Below are 17,534 nucleotides of genomic sequence, written 5' to 3'. Positions count from 1 at the left end.
TTGCACATTTTACAGATGAGGAAGCTGAGGCACAAAGAGGTTAAGTAACTTGTTCAAGAGTGCATAGCTGGTAGGTAATAAAACAGAGTTATTGAATGATTTATGAAGTGGGTGATGTTTCCACGAGCTCAGCTGAAACACTGTGACTAGACTCCACTATCGTTATTGAGAAATGGGGCTCATCTCTTCTTTTGGGGAATTATGACAGAAACTTCCACTTAAAGTGATTGTCAGAGGCAGATCCATCATTATTCCAAATGGAGACTCTGAAATGCTATTTGTGTTTGAAACTTGGACACAGAAGGACAGTCATCATAGTTAGGGTACTGATTTGTGAAAATGCTGGAAGTATGAACTGGAATCAGAGAATAATGGAATTAGATTTCTTAAGGTCGGGGATAATACTATGAACTTGGAAAATATCCCTCACAGTGTTATACCTTAAACCTGGATTGAATTGAAAATACTCATACTAGATATTTGAAACACTGAGTTAGTTTGAGACATAAATATTTTTACTGCTCAAATGAATACAATTATTCTGCAAAGAGATTCATGGATTTGGTTTACTTCTTTTTACAAAAACCTTTCCTGTTGCAACCTACATTGGCTGGGTTAGAATACTGATGTGGTTGCATTGGAATATATTTTCTTCTAATTTAGAATATTATGGGAAAATATAAAAATAATTAGAGTAGATCAAAAGACCGTAATGTGAAGTCATTTGGTGTTCAAAAGAAAAATCTTTTAAGGATGTGTTCAAACCATAATGGTTCATTTGGATCTGTTCAACCATCACTAAGGTTATCGCTTTTTGTAACAAAATACAAATAAGAAAAATGTGCATTTAAAAATTTTAGAACAAATTATTTTACTTTGCTTCTGCTCTTTCTAAACCGTTGTTTCCAGCCTGGAGGCATTGTTAATGGCCTTCAAACATGTACTTGTTTCACTTTTATTACCAGTGAGATGTAAACTAGGTGTTATAAACATAAATAACTTTAAAAATTGTGACCATATTTGCTTAATGATGCTTCACAGTTATACTCATTGTGAAAGTACAATTAAAAATGCAGTTAGCTGTAAACCTGTGGCAAACTTTAACCACTTCCATGGCCGAAAGGGCAAATCCCAGGGCTAAATGGAGCTGCTAATGAAGCCATCATTGGCTGAATACTTCACATACACCAAGACCTGCATTGTATGTATTACATGCATTATCTTTTAATCCTCACAACAGTTCTAAGAAACATGTTGCTATTATCCCCATTTCATAGACGAGGAAACGAGGCTTAGATAAATTAAGCAATTTGGCAAGACCACTCAGCTAGTAAGTGAGAATCAGGACAACTGACTACATAACTCCAGAGCCCAAGCCCAAATCACGAGTCTCTTCTAGTGCTTTCTAACGTTTTCCACATCAGGACACACAAGGAAAAAGATAGTATTTAGGCTGTGCACTGAAGTAGACACGAAACCAATCCCGGTCTGATGATACCACTCAAGCCTTTCTTACATGCCCCATGGACTAATGGGAGTCAGTATCTCAGAAGTGGGTCAGGGGAACAGATTAAGATATTCAGCTCTATTTTTCCATAAGTTAAAATCTTGATAACCCGGATTGATCTGGAGATGTGGGAATGTCTAGGGATCAGTTTCAATTAGTAAAATATCTGCATTACAGGGTATATGAGAAATATGCTGGTTCATTTATTGTAAGCGTGTTTTAGAAAGAAACACATTCTTTTTTTTTTTTCAAATCAAATCTTACATGAAAGCCGAATATGTAAAACAGATAAAAACAGGAACTGCTTTGATTAGGTGGAGTGGATCCAGAGCCTCTTGCCATTTGCCCCCACTCCCACCTGCATCGCTCTAGCCCATTTCCGAGGACCCTTGAAGCTCTTACAGAACACTCTGAAAACCACTTCTTGAAGAAGCGCTTGTTCAAATGCAAAAATCCACACTCAAGGGGTGGGAAGAGGTGAAGGTCAGGAAAACTTTGTTTAATATGTATTTTTTTTCTCAGTACTAGTAGTTGGGAATTGAACTCCAGAGAAGGGAGACATAGCACAGGGAAGTTTCGCTGCAGTAAGGGGCTGGAAATGTGTGTAGCACAGCTGAGAAGGCAGACTTCACTTTTCCATAACTTTGCCTGCGCTGGCTTAGTCACGTGGAGCTTACAGTTCACAATCCTACAGAGTAGAGAGTGACCTTGTCTGCTTTGAGGAAAAGTGAGTAAGCAACTTGTGGAAGAAAGAGTGTCAATGGCAGGCCTGGATTCTTGTAGTATTGCCACTTGGTGTGAACTTGGGCAAGTCATTTAATCATTTCCAACCTCGATTTCTCAGGAAAATTGAGAATTGAGAATTGGAAAAAATATCTGCCCTGCTTCCCTCCCGGATTTGTGATGATCAAATGAAATAATCTATATGAATGTTTATATACATGTTAGTCATTAAATTTATAGTTGGAACCCAATTTTTAAAATGGTCAAAAGATTTGGATTGTCACTTTACCAAAGATGATACATAAATGAAAAATAAACACAAAGAAGGATGCTGAACATCATTAATAGCAAATTGCAAATTAAAACTACAATGAAATACCACTACACATCTACTAATATGGCCCCCCCCCAAAAAAAAAAAAAAAAAAAACCAAACGTGAAAATAATGTGGAGCAATTGGAACTCTCATATGTTTTTGGGGGGGGGTGTGTGAAAAGTCAAACAACCACTTAGAAAACAGTTTGGCAGTTTCTTAAAAGGTTAAATGTTTAGTTAACCAATACAATTCAGCAATCTCACTCTGAGATATCTACACAAGTGAAATAAAAACTTAACGTTCATATAAAAAATCTGAATGTGAATTTTTATAGTGGTTTTACTCTTATTCATCAAAAACTGGAAACAACTCAAATGTCCAACTGGTGAATAGATAAGCACACTGTGGTATGATGGGATAGTACTCTGCTGTAAAATGTAACAAACTTATACACCCGAGGGCATAAGCGAATCGCAGAGGTGCTATGCTAAGACAAAGAAATCGGCTTCAAAAGGTCACATACTGTGTGATTCTCTCTATATGACATTCTCAAATAGACAAAACTAAAGGGGCAGAAAACTGATTAGTGTGGGGTTAGGGTGGGAAGGGGCTTGATCACTATGGAGGATGAGAGAATTTGGGGGGATTATGGAACGGTTCAGTATCTTGATTATGGCAATGATTATATAACTGTATGTTTTTCGAAAGAGGTAGAATTCTACACTAAAAAAGGTAAATTTTACTGATGTAAATTATAACATTTTAAACAATATGAAACTTGTGCTAATAAATTGTTTTTAAGCCTAGTGTGAAGAAGTCTTTTAAAATTGGTTACATCTTTTGCAGATAGTGTTTCCATCACTAATTTGCTTAGTAACCTCCCTTTTCCCCTCACCACGGGACTAAGGTAAGTCTCAGCCCAAAGAAACTGATAATGAATTCTGAGTTCACAGAGCCAGCAGAATCTGAATTAAAGAAGTTTTACTTAATCTTTAGAAGGCATCTTTAATCCCAAAGCTTTTCTAGAATTCTGTTCTTCATCACAGAAATACAGCTCTGTCTTAAGTGGCAGAGCAGAAATAAGAGATGAGGATAATCAATCATAAGTTGCCTATTTCATGGGAGAAATGCTGAAACTGATAATAGCCACTTCTTGCCAAAGATGGAAGAAGTGGAAATGAGCTTCTCAGAGGAGATTCTTGGACTCCAGCTAAACCTGTACCTCTGTGGTACCCAGACAAGATCCCTTCATCAACCATTAGAAGCCATCCACGGGCAAGACACAGGCATAAGATTGATCCACTTCTAGACTGAGGCCTCATAGTGATATTCTCATCAATATGTCCGCAGGGAATGAAGTCTCTTTGTAACAATCTGGTTGTTTAAAAGCAAATAAATTAGTGGAAACAGAGATCCTGTGCCTGGAACCATCTAATGTTGTTGTCATACTTCATCAAGGTTATCTTTAGACAATTTTTTTCTGTACCCAATTTTATTTTTCAGAGCACTGTCTTCATATTAATTTCTCTCTCTGCATTGGGGCCCAGTAGCCAGATGCTCTATTCATTCTTTTTTTTCCCCTTTAAATATAATTTATTTATTTCTGATCATAAAATACAGGGAAGCGGCAAAGGCAATGCCTGTGACCCCTGGTTGCATATCTTCCCAGCCTGTGAGCATCTGTAAATACCAGTGTGCCATGCAGGCTCAGACTGCCCCCACAAGCATTTCCCTACATTCTAAGAACTGCAGAGTACAGAATATGACCATGTGGGACGTTTCAAACAGATGCCCCATTCATAGCACAGGGTCTGCTCCAATCACAATTTTCTAGCTTACTTTTACAAATACTGAAACTGAAGTGACTGGTTGTTCCATTATTGATTTTCTGAAACTCTCCATGAACAAGTAAGACATGGACAAATTACGCCTGCATGGCTCTTAGAAAGGTTTAAACTTTTTTTTTTTAAAGGCCTATCTTAAACAGGAGCAATGACTAAGGTACTTTCTGTGTCCCCAGCCTTCTAAGCCCCAGGTTGCCTCTGGCACCTGGATGGCTGTCCTTGGGTCCCCCACATCTCGGGGGGGGCAACAGAGGAAGGGCAGGTCAGGCCAAGGATGAGGAATAAACAGTCTTCACTGTGTTCAGACCGGGAGTCCTGGGTCTTGAGGATCTCTGTATACTGGTCAATTTTATCCTCCATGTTCTTTTAGGTCTGTTTCCATAGCCTCATGAGCTGTTCTTTCTTCTAGTAATGAATCTTTGCCTTCTCCTTCCTCTTCCTCACCAGGTTGGCTGTCACTTCCCAGTACTTCCAGCCAACCTCATGAGCCAGGTGCCCTAGGTAGACAAACTTTCACAGAGGCTTCAGACACACAACCTTAAAGGTAGCAGGTACTCATCTGCCTTTTTTTTTTTTTTTTTTTGTCAGAGTTGGGTGGGATCCCATCAAATGCTCTTCTTGTTAGGGAGGCCTGGCCTTGCTAGCTCTGGTAGGCAGCACGCCTCCACTGTCTACCAAAAGATGCGACTGGGGCCTGATGTGGTAGGGGCCATAGGCCTGACTGGTGTTCATATGCTTTCAGAGAGAGGCCAGGTATTTTGACTCATTTCTATAGAAATTGCCAGAAATGTTTATGACCTCACAGCACATGACCACCACCTCTGGCCCTGCTTGTCCATGGTGGGTGCCTGGCGGCCCAGGAGATGGCCTTGGCTATTGAGCACCAGATATGCCCTTCTGCCATCTTTGGCAGATGCCTGGGGAAACTGTATTTTTTTCCCCCCCATTTAAAAAATATTTATTGAGCACCTATTGCTTACTTTATATCCACTGAAAGGTCTATCCACCGAAAATACACCTGTGAAGAAAGCAATATTTCTGTCTTCATAGGCCTTACTATCATGGTGGAAGAGACAGAAAAATAATAAATAGGTAATAATACTGCATTGGATATGGATCAGTAAAATGCAGAAAAATAAAGTAAGGCAAGGAGATGGAAAGATAAGGTAGTCACAGAAGGACTCTCTGATGAGGTGACATTCAGCAGGGACTTGAATGCCGAGGAGCAAGTCATTTGGAAAAAGGTGGAACAAGTGCCGAGAGGGTCTGGCATGCTGGAGAAATGGTAAATAGGTTTGTGAGGTAGATGAGGGGAAGTATGAGATCAAGCAGAGCTTCAATAAGGATTTTGAATTTTATTCTAAGTATGATGAAAGCCATTGGATGGTTTCAAGCAGGAGGATGATATTTTAAAAGGCCAATATGGCTGCCATGCACAGAATGGATTGCAGATAGAATAAGAAAACCAGTCAGGGGGCTATTGCAGCAGCCCAGGCAAGACATCATGGTGGCTTGGACTAGGGAGGTAGTTATGGAGGCTGTGAGAAGGGGCTAGATTCAGGATATATTTTGAAGACAGGCCAGATTGGACCTGCTTATGGACTCGATATGGGGCATGAGGGAAAGAGAATAGCTAAGGAGTACCCAAGGTTTTCTTTTATATTTACTCATTAGAAAATGAGTAAATTTCTGCTAACCTTCATGCAGACTTGTGCTAGGTACTGGAGATGTAAAGATGAACAAGAAACAACTAGTGCCTTCAAAGAATGCATTAATATACTATTTCACTGTGGGTGGGCATAGAGAGAACAGATTGTTCTTTATTCGAGACTTAGGGAAGGTTTTAGTTCGAGTTTGAAGGGAGAATAAGAGTTCACTAGATGCAGAAAGTAGGGAAGAGTATTCCAAAAAATGGGATCCACAAAGTGCTCAGTGGGTTGTTGTGGGGATGGCGAGGGGTGCCTGGGGTAGTGATGAAAGAGGAGGCTGAGAAAGCAGGTTGGGGAGTACGCTAGGTGCCAACTAGGGAGTGAGAACTTCACCCTAAAGACAATGGAGCAGGAGAGAGATAGGGTGACCCCTCCCCCTTATTTAACGGGAGAGTCATGATTTGACAACTAAATTACATTTGAACTAAAGCCAATTAAATGTGTGTTGCTTCAATTCATATCATGTTGTTTTAGATTCTTTTATCAATAAATAAAATTTATTTTTTATCTTATTAGTATTGGCAAACAGAAGCAGAATCTTTCTTAGGGCAGAGAAATGCTACTAATCTTGTGGTTAATTAATATTTATTGAGTATCTACTCTGTGCTAGACACTATGTTAATTGCTGGGAATTTAGCATGAACAAAATGACGTCCTTGTCCTTGTGGAGCTTGTTAGATGAGATAAATATAGGATAAGTGATTTTGAATGTGATGTATCATCAAAAGAACAACAAAAAAAAGGGTGCTACAGAAACATTTAATGGGGAGTTAACCTGTTTTAGGGGTTCAGAGAGACCTCCCTAAGGAAATGGTCTTTCAGTTAAAATTAAATTGATTGTAATTTTATTATTAGCAGGAATATCATCCCCTACTTCTTCAATAATTAGCCTTCCTTTCAAGTGGTTGCTTCTCTTTTGCTTTGAATCATGTCCAGTTCTTGCCTATCTTGAAAAGAGAGACCTCCCAAATATCTGACTATTTTATATACCTCAAACTAAGCTTTTCATCATTTTCCAGAACTAGCCCCACAATTTTTACTTCTTTATATTCTTACATTCACACACATTCATTTGTTCAAGTTCTGTGCTATGTGCACGATATTTGAGGGGACTCCAAATAGATTGCCATGGCTGAAACAGGATGTGAGGTGCAGAGCGATAGGAGATGATGCAATGACAAGCTTCTTCATTTGTAGGACACACAGAGGACTGGGGAGTCCATTCTGCAGGTATTCAAAAACCACTGGAGAGTTTGAGTCTCACTTTGTAATGTCAGTATTCATGGACACCAGAGATGGGAAAGAGAATTGAAATCTAGAGTTGAGGCAGTGTAGATGTAAGTCTTAGCTTTACTACTGACCAGCTGTGTGGCTTTGGGCAAATCAACCAACTTCTCTGAGCCTCAGTGAATAATATCTACCTCAGACATCTTTTATGAAAATTAAAATTACCCCAACTTCTGTAAAAGTTAAACGAGCATCTAACATAGTTTTCGGCACATAGTAAGCACTTGTAAATAAGAATGATAGTGGTAAAACAGCTAACATTCACTAGACACTTACTATCTATACTAAATGTTGTGCATGCGTTCTGTCATTCAAATTTTGCAACAAACTTATGAGATAGATACTGTTATTATCTTCGTTATACAAATTAGGAAACCGAGGCTCAAGGATTGTCCCCTTCTACCCTTTTAGCCTTTATGTAACTTTTACTTAGAGTTTCCATGAGGAGCAAAAAAGGAGAGGTGTGAATTTATCACTTCTTTTCCATATATCCTGCAGAAGATGCTACGAACAGAGCTACAGCCCTAGAGAAAGATGAATAGTTATAGATCCTGGTAGATCTGGATAATTCACTTGAGAAGGCACCAGAGCCCATGAGGCATCCAGATTAAAGAGCTGTTATTTAGGCAAGCAGGGGCTGCAGCCAATGCAAACTTAGGGTCCGGGGGCTGCCGTGTCCTCATCTCCAGTTACGGGTTTCTGGTTACTGCTTCTCTTCTCTTCATCAGGTAGCTGACGATGCCAAAAAACCTTATCTCCTATCCATGGAGTTGTGACAGCCTCTTGCATCACCCCTGCTTTGATAATAAAGAACAAATGATGACACTGTTTGAGATCATCTGAGCCTTCATCTATGTTCATGCTGTGTGTGTATGTGTGTGTGTGTGTGTGTGTGTGTGTGTGTGTGTGTGTGTGTGTGTGTGTGTTGGGGAAGAGAGGAGTGGGACAGGACTTGTGTAGGTGGGAAGGGAGGTTCAGAATGACAGAAACCAGGGCTGACAACTAACTTTACGGAGACAGCTGAAGACAGAGGTGGTCTGGGGTGAGGGGTGGAGAGATGGGGAGATGGGGGTCAAGGAGGCAGTGAGTTTTCCTTACTTTAAAAAGGAGAATTTTGGCTGAGTTAAGATGAAGGCTGCCTATGAATTTTTATTTCTGCAAAGTCTCAGACCTTCCTGGAAACAAAGCAATGGGTATCAATTTCTGCAGCATTTGGAGCTCATATAGAATGACTGATTTCAAGCAGGTTTAATTTTATTTTAGCAAAAAGTAAAGCTTTTCATTGGAGTCGCTTCTTTAGAAATAAAATTGAACTGAGAATAAAGACCAGAAACTCTATTTGACAATTCCTGCAGATGACAGGCCTTAGAGTTTTATAGGTTTTGTGCACATGTAGAAAAACCCTAATGTGTCAGCAACTCCTGATGAGTGCTAGTGCACCAGCCTAGATAAGGGGCTACAGACAGGCAGGGAGCCAAAGGCCGGCTTGGGGAAAGGGTATTGGCAGTTGAGTGTGGAGGGATCTTCAGTGACTTGTTGGCAGTGATGCAGACTCAGAACTGAGAGCCAAATCTGTGTAGCAGGCCCCCTTCTGCTCAACACATATTTGCTGAAGAAGTAGGACCTGGTGTGTGCACGTTTATAGCCTAAACCCGTGGCCCTTTTCACTTCACATGAGTAGATCCTTCAGATTCAGTGTCATCTCCCCAGAGAGGCCTCTCACCAGCTTGTCCAAAGTGGTTATTTTCTATTTCAGCTCCTTTGTTTTTCTCACAACATTTACTACAATTTATTTGCGTGTTTCTCTTCCTAAAATATAAATTCAATTATATAGGGACTGTGATTTGTCTTGTTCACTGTTGCAACTTCAGTCTCTAACACAGTGCTGAGCACATACTAAGTCTTTAGCCAACTGAATGAAGAATTAATAGGTCAGTCAGAGATCACACATTCTCCTTTCTTGAAAGTAGAACTGCAGCCAACTGGAATAATTTAGAGAAATGTGGAGAGACCCAATATATTTGAAATAAATGTATCTGTATCTATGTCTGTATCAATATGTGATGTCACTAGATGTTATAAAACTCTTAGTTAAATTTTATTATTGTATTGCAAAGTGAAGAAAATTACGATACACACTGTAAAATTTGTAGGGAAATGAATTGCTAAAACCTTGCTACTTGAAGTGTCATCCACGAACCAGCAGCACTGACAGCACCTGGGAGCTTGCTAGAAATGCAGACTCTCAGGCCCCATCCCCGACCCACTGAATCGGAATTTGCATTTTAACAAGCTCCCCAGTTGGAGAAACTGCTTTAGAAAGGCTCACAATTTAGCCGGTGAGATCCTGTTGTGAACTGTAGGGGAAAGTATACTGAAATTGAAGAAAGAACAGTTTTGTAGGGCACTCAAGTGAATGATAGTTCCAGGAAGAATAAGAAATTCTCTATTTCACAGGTTGATTTTTGTTTCTGAATCCTAAAGAAAGACCGTTGGTTAATTAAGTTAGTGAGCATTTTAACTAAGCATAACTCATAATGGCTTAGTTAGTTAACTCCATGGATCCCTTCACAATTTCATTCAGGCTACGGCAGTAGCCATCCCTTGTTTATCTCAGGTATGACTGGGGAGAGGGTATCTGAATGATGATAATAGATGGTGATTTCTTTTTTTTTTTTTTTTTTACAGATAACTCTAACTGTTAATATTCACTTATTATAGAACTTTAAAAAAAGGTGGTTATCTGTTATAAAGAACAACTTGGAGCCTGTTTATCTAGTTAACAAGTTCCTGTGATTGTCAGTTCAGTACTTGTTCCTTTTCCTGGCAACAACCTGAAGGAAGAATTAAAATGATAACGGGCTCTTCCCTGAAAAACTGAGTTACAAAAAACCTCGATTCTCTAAATTGTAGATGTAATTGGTGATGGGTAAAATAAGTAGTCTGATCTCTCACACTTGAATTAATCAATTAAATAAGTAGTTACTCACTGCCTAAAGGTGCCAGTGCTGGGGATCAAAGACTAATACCAGATTCCTGCCTTCAATCGGATTATGTGACTTCGGTTTATCCATGACAAATCTCTTCCTGGCCTGGTGAAAAACCGGGACTCCCTCTCTCTTTAATCAATTTCATCAGTGCTCTAGGTCAATAGGAGGATCAATAGCAATGAGAAAGTCTTGTTCTTTTTCATCAGGAAAATTAAACCTTCCCCAAATGTCCTTAGTCACTGATCCTCATCAGTGAGGATCATCGTTCCTGTACTCTAAGCAGGTTGTTTTTATTCTGTGGGCCTCCAGAGCAGAAAGCAAAATCATTTTCGAGGCTTCCTCTTCTGTTGAATGTACCTGGCACATTGGCGCTAAACAGGCAATAAATCATAATAAATGGAAATAGTTGCCTATGGCATGATCCGATTGAGTCGTTTAAACGATCATTTTGTGTTGACAAAGGGTAGGGTGATTATGCCAGAGGAATTCAAAGGTGCTCCAAACAAATGAATTGGAGAAATTTCTTGAAAAACGTGGAGGGTTCTTGCATGGCAATAGACTTCCTCCATTCCGGCTCAGCATTGAAGTCCACAGGCTCCAGCAGATGAGTAATTCAGATGCTACTAATTCTTCTGCCTTACTATCCAGTGATGGGGGCCTGATGGCGTAACTGCCACCTGAGATTTGCCTTCTAAATTCGCAGTTTTGAGAGATGAACCTCACAGGGACCTGCTAATACTGTTCTGCAGGTCGGGAGATTAATCTTCACATTAATGTGTGGGTAACGTCATTCAGAGGGCAGCTCTCTCAGCACACGTGCATCCGTTCTAATAGAGGCCTTAGACTTCAGCATGGAAGTCATTGCTTGCAATCATCATCATCATCATCATCATCATCATCATCATCATCATCATCATCATCTGTGCAAATAGGCTGCTTTTGCCAGCGTATTCCTGAGACATCCTTTTGGTGTTCATGAGGCACCCCACTGGTGCTTGGGGGTAGGAGCTATTTTTGTATATATTTTCCGAAGGAAGGTGCCAGAGTGTAAGGGACTTCCTCTGGGTCACCCGGCGAGTGGGGAGGGGTTAGAGCATAAGTCTAGGTCTTTCCCACTCTCGACAAGAGCGCTGACCAGCGGAAACGCGGGCGCAGATCGGAGGGAGAACGAACGCCGCCCTGGTGGCCTCGAGGCCATGCTGCAGCCTCCTCCACCTGCACCGGAGTTCCCGGACTCCGCCCGGTTCAGTCCTGCAGCAGAGAGGGGGGCGCTCCATCCCACCCCTTCCTCAACTTTTTCTTGGTCGGTAAGGTCGTCCCACATGAGTTCAGCTGGCTTTTCCTAGACTGGGAATGAGGGGATCCTCCTCAGCCTGTACTCCGAGTAAACGTAGAGCTGTGGGTCTCAGCTCCGGATGCACGGGAGGATCCCGTAGGGAAACGCACCCCAGACCAATCACCTCGAACTCTGGGCTTGGGTCCCAGACGACGGTTCTTCAGAAAGTGTGTCAAGTGACTCCTACGCGCAGGCGGGGTGAAGACTCGTTGCCTTAGACACAGCTATGACTGGAACATTAGTCGGCAATAGCAATCACAGTATATTTTTCATCCGAGCAGTCCAAGCTCTCCTTAGGTTTACCTGTTGTTACAGCATCTCTGCTCATTACATTTGCAATAAGGAATGATTGCTGACTTGAACTGAAATAAACAACTGATTGGGGAAGTGTTAATCCTTTGAAAGGTCTTTCAGTCCAAGGGTACAGATAATTCCAGGGGAGCCTCAAAAGATGACTGCTGTTGCCACTGCACCCAAGGTGGAGGGTGAGCCTTCTGGGGAGGAAGCTCATCGCCCTCCTGTGCGTCATTTGATCTCTCCATCAGCCGTTTTGCTGAATGTTCAGGGTGTGTTGGCAAAAAGGAGATAGAAACATAACTCAGGCTTCCTTTATTTTAGCACCAGAGACCATGTCTACTTTTCTTCTGAAGCCTGGTGCTTTTGTTTGAACCCTCATGGAAAGGAAACACCATCAACGTTCACTGGGAGCCAGTTACCTAAGACTTCAGCCTGATGTTGGAGGGATCTTTATGCCTTAGACACTGAACACGCCTCCTCTTGAGGCTTCCTGGAGAAGGAGGACTTAGATAAGAAAATGCAAAACACAGGAAGGCCACTTTCAAAATAGAGATGCAAATTTTGCTGAATAAGAAACATAATAGGAAATTCTCGAGGCCGGGAGCTCTGTAACCTCTAGCCAGGATGCTACAAAGCTGCACATTAAGGCTCCTATCAACCTGGAAACTCAGCACTTTGAATGCCAGTTGGTGGGCTGAGGTCAGAAACTACCAGAGTCCATGCCCTGCTGTCCCTTTGAGTTCATTTAATCTGCCTTCTTTAAATAAGCCTTTCTGGAAAAAAAAAGAAATTACCTCACAGAACCCTACTTCTTCTACAGGTGAAGCTGCTATTTGGGTGAAGTGAAGAGGTTTGGCATGGACGAAATGAATGGCAGCTGGGAAGCCTTCCCACAGACAAGGGACCTGCAGCATTGTGAGCTGGTCAGGAAGGAAGGCCTGAGCAGGCGCAGCTGCTCCCCTTACCAGGGCTGTTCTCAAAGGCTGTGGGATGATTCCATTAAAATGGACACTCAAAGCATCTATGAGTATAGGCGACATGGGTCTTAAATAGCTTCTTCTGATCTCAGATCAGTAGTTTTATTTCCCCTTTCTTTATTCTTTCTTCTTCTATTAAGGTCTTTGAAGAGTTTTGCTCTTGACCCTAAAGAGCTGGGGTCATGGGGCCTTTGTTCAGGTTCCCAGTGGTTGAGGAATGTGTTCTTTGGCTACATTTACATGCTTTGATAAATTACCCAAAGAGAAACGACGTGATAGTTTTGTAGCACTAAAATGGCAGCTCTTTCCTGTTCTGGCAAATGTTATAGGCCCCAAGCCAATGGGGGCTGACTCCTGCTTTGTCAGACAGTGTTCTCTATAATGGCTTAGAGTCTGTTGAACTTTGGGAGTCTCTGGAGGGTTATAGGCTCATCAAGAGGGCATGAACTTCTTTGGGCTGTTGTAATGCAGGTTTTAAAAGTCTGGGCTGTGGAGTCCAATTGTCCTAGCTCTAGTCTCTGATCATCCTCCCTGATCAAGGCCAGTAAAATGAGAGTAATTATAGTACCTATCTCTTTATGAGGTTTGAGTGAGCTCAATAACTTAAGGCGTCCATTATAGTGCCTGGCACATAGTCACTACATAGTAAATACAGAATGAAGTCAATGCTGTTATTATCATTGGTTGACCAAAAAAGACCCAGTCTCCTGCAGGCTCTCTGATGGCCTGACTAGTCTGAATCTCCTGGAATTACTCTGAATAAGTCAGCTTTATCCAGATCCAGAGTATTAGAGCCGGGGGGACATCTGGAAGTGACAAATGCAGCTGACTGACACAACTGCCAGTTCCCAAGACCCAGAACTTTATCAATACATCAATATATACAATATGCAGGAATATATACAATACAAATACCAGCATCCCCTTAACAAGCTGAGTAAAGCCTTTGAATCAGGCCAGTAGGGCACAACACAGCGGGAAGAATACTCTTCTTTGAAGTCAGAAAATGGGCTCAAGTACATCGTCTATTGCTTACTAGTTGTGTGACCTTGAACAAACCGTGTTAACCTCTCTGGGCCTCAGTTTTCATAACTTACATTAACTACTTCCCTTGCCTTCTTCACAAAGTTGCCTTGTATGAAATAATTAGATATTATACAATATAGAGTGGGATATTATTTTTCTTACCTGTTATCACCTGACAAGGACTCTTTAGAATAGTAGGATAGTTACAGAATAGACATGGAGATGTAGAGTGTAGCAAAGGGAAGATGGTTAATAATGTTGTAATAAATATAGTAAGGGGGAAGATTTAGTGGGGTGATCACTTTGTGAGTTACGTGAATCACTAATCACTATTCTGTACAACTGAAACTGGTATATTATTGTATGCCAACTATAGTTAAAAAAAAACCTCATGGAATTGTACAATGTACATACAAGCAACTAATTATCTATTATATTTCAATAAAGCTGGGAGAAAAAACAAGAAAAAAACAGTATGTTTTTTTTTGAGAGGAGTCAGGGCTACATTTTAGTGACTGAAATTGATATAAAAAGCTTTGGATATTCCATAGGTGAGCTGGATGGGCCCTACTGTTTCTGTGTATGGAGGGCAGAACATGAGATGGGGCCTTTCTGTGTGGGGAGTTTGTAATCTGGAGCTTCATATCAGCCTTAAAGGTCAAGAGAAAGTTGCACCAGAAACTTAAGTTTTAGATTAATTTTCCAAAGTACAGCTGCTCTTTTGACCTCTGGGGGTGAAAAAGATTGGTCAAAATCTTTGTTTATATCCACTTGAAATAACTGACAAAGCTGGATTAGGGGTCTGGGATCAGAGAGTCCTAGAGGAGGTTTGTCAGCACCTTCCTCTTTTTTAGCATTTAAGCTTGAATGAGTCAAGTGAGTCACATGAGTTTTAACGGGTGTGCGGCCAATGTCTTCACGGTCAAGTTTTCACATTACTGTTTGTTTAGGAAAGAGTGAAGGCCAACCGGTCTCATCCTTTATTTTTGGCAATGTCTTTCTGTAGGATACAGAAACTCATGATTTACTGAGAGGAAATAATTATAAACTTTAGAAAGTGTAAGTTTCAGTCTCAAAAACTTAAAAACTAAAAGCTGATGTACCATAGGTATAACTATTACTTTTACTGAGTTCGATTTTTGCCACACTCTAACCTAAAGCAAATCCAAAAAGAATAATTACAATAAATGGACCAGGCCAATTACTCAGGTATCTCTTTCAAGTTCAAGCTCATTTTCTTTACCTTTTCATCTTCTCAGGGTAGCTCGATTAAAGATAAATGCAAAAAAAAAAGGGGGGGGTAATTTGTGTCATAACTCGTATTTCTATTATGAGAAGGACATCTTTATTCTATTATTTTATGAGAAACATTCATTAAAATAATGTGATTTATACCCCCCAAATTTATAGCAGTATTAATGTTCCCTTTTCAGGGTTCACAGTTTCCAGGGCATTCTTTCTCTTTGTAAGATTGTCATCAATTATTTCTAAGTGGACATATTGCTGCTTTAAATAGAATGTGTGTGTGCGTGTGTGTGTGTGTAGGACTAGAGAAGAGACTTTTTCTATCTCTTCCAACATAGCCACGAAGAAGACAGGTCGATTCTTATTACATCCATTCCAAGGACAGAATGACAGGTAGAGCTACCCACAGCAGTATTAACATATCCTCAGACTCCAGAGTCACCTTTTGCTGAACACTAGCGAGCCACTCAATGTTAATGCAGAGTTTTATCACAGCTTTTTATTTGTCTTATTTTTTTTTCATAGCAGCATAGCAGACTGGTTGGTATGGCAGCATCCTGAGAAATCTTTAATTCATTTTCTCGTTTGACACATGTCTTTGGAGTCATTGTTTGTTGGTAGACACTCAGGATACAATAGTCAACAAGAGCATCAGTGCTCTTGTGGAGCTAAGATAAGACTTTTTTTGGGGGTAAGAGTGATTGGCAAATAAAGTCTCCTACTGAGAGACAGAGTCAGAGAATCAACGGCGAAATCACTGATGTCATCATTTGCTAAAAGTAGGAATAAATGTCAAATGTGAATGGAAACTAGGACTCAAAAGATTTTATTTGGGAAGCCTCCTTCAGGAGCTTGAGGACACATCTGGCAGAGACATAGGTATGTAGGACAGCGACAGCTACATAATGAACTTTGGTTGGAGGTCTCATTTTCTTTAGTTTATTTCTTCATCCATCCATTTATTCAAACACTGAGTGGCCTATTCCTATAGCAGAGCCCCTGGGAATATGAAATGAATTTAAAAACGTTCTGACCTTGTGGAGCTCACATATAATAATGAAAGGAACAGGTCACCTTAAGAAATAAATATGTACAATTTGTTAAGCACTTTAAAAGTTATATACTGAGTGTTATGAAGACATAGAAAAATTACTTAGAAATATATTTTTGAGAGAAAGTACCTGAATAATGATGGCATTTTCAGGAGTCTTTTTAGTTCCAGTCAACAATTTTATGGTTATGTATATACATGGGATAAGCCCTCTTTGCTTTCATCTGAGATCGAAGATTCATTTAATCATAGCCCATTTCATTTGCAACTCTGTACAGTTCTCTTAGTAAAGACCATGGGTGTGAGTGAAAGCACTTTAATTTTAAAATTAAGAAGCACAGATGAGTTAGAAATAATTTAACTTTTCAAGATTACTGACCTTCCTGCTTTACCATTTCTTTGATCAACTTCCCTTATGACACAGTTTGAGGTTTCTTCTTTAAAAGAGAAGGGCTGTAGTAGTGTCATATGCATGTTTCTCAATCTGTTTTTCTGTCTTAATGTAGGAAATAGCGTAGAGAAACTCAGTTGCTCTCTTGGCATCTACACAGCTAGTTCATTCTTGGCTACTGCATTTTTTCCCCTTAATTTTTTCTTTTTTGGCTTAAAAACTTCCCTAGTTGGAACCAGGACTAGATCAAAGTACGGATGCTCCCGGACTCACAATGGTGTTAAGCTGCAAATATTGTTAAGTCGAAAACTCATTCAATACACCTAACCTACTAAACCCACTGATTGCCCTAGCCTACCTTAAACATGATCTGAACACTTCCATTAGCCTACAGTTGGACAATTATCTTTAGTTTCATCTGAAGAGAATTGCCTTCCTCTTCTTTTCACCAGAAGCAGGGGACACAGATTGGTGTTTTTAGATACGAGGGGATGCAACAACACAAAACCTAATATGCAAAAAATGCTGACAACACAATATGCTGTGGAGTCTCAGTTGTTTACCTCTTGATCGCATGGCTGACAGAGAGCTGTGGCTTGCTGCCACTGTCCGGCAGTGCCAGAGAGAGTATCAGACTGAATTTCGCTAGCCCAGGAAAAGATCAGAATTCAAAATTCAAAGTACGATTTCTATTGAATATGTATTGCTTTTGTACGATCATAAAGTTGAAAAATTGAAGTTGAACCATTGTTAAGTCTGAGACCATCTGTACAATTTTTTTCTATAATTGACGTATTCTGGCTTAACTTTGGAACAAGTTGGCTTTTCCTGTAAT

The 17,534-nt window shown here is 40.3% G+C and overlaps 1 protein-coding gene and 1 pseudogene across 2 annotated transcripts in view; both read right to left on the bottom strand.

Annotated features, from left to right (window-relative positions):
* Positions 1 to 17,534, bottom strand: part of MAGI2 (membrane associated guanylate kinase, WW and PDZ domain containing 2) — a 1,217,785-nt gene that overhangs the window by 9,395 nt on the left and 1,190,856 nt on the right. The window lies entirely within an intron of this gene.
* On the bottom strand, positions 4,571 to 5,224 carry LOC120591427 (60S ribosomal protein L13a-like; annotated as a pseudogene).

Source organism: Pteropus medius, unplaced genomic scaffold, assembly GCF_902729225.1.
Source record: "Pteropus medius unplaced genomic scaffold, Ma_sr-lr_union100, whole genome shotgun sequence".
Taxonomy (NCBI): Eukaryota; Metazoa; Chordata; class Mammalia; order Chiroptera; family Pteropodidae; genus Pteropus; species Pteropus medius.
The sequence above is the reverse complement of the archived record's forward strand: the minus strand, read 5'-3'. Positions and strand labels throughout refer to the sequence as shown.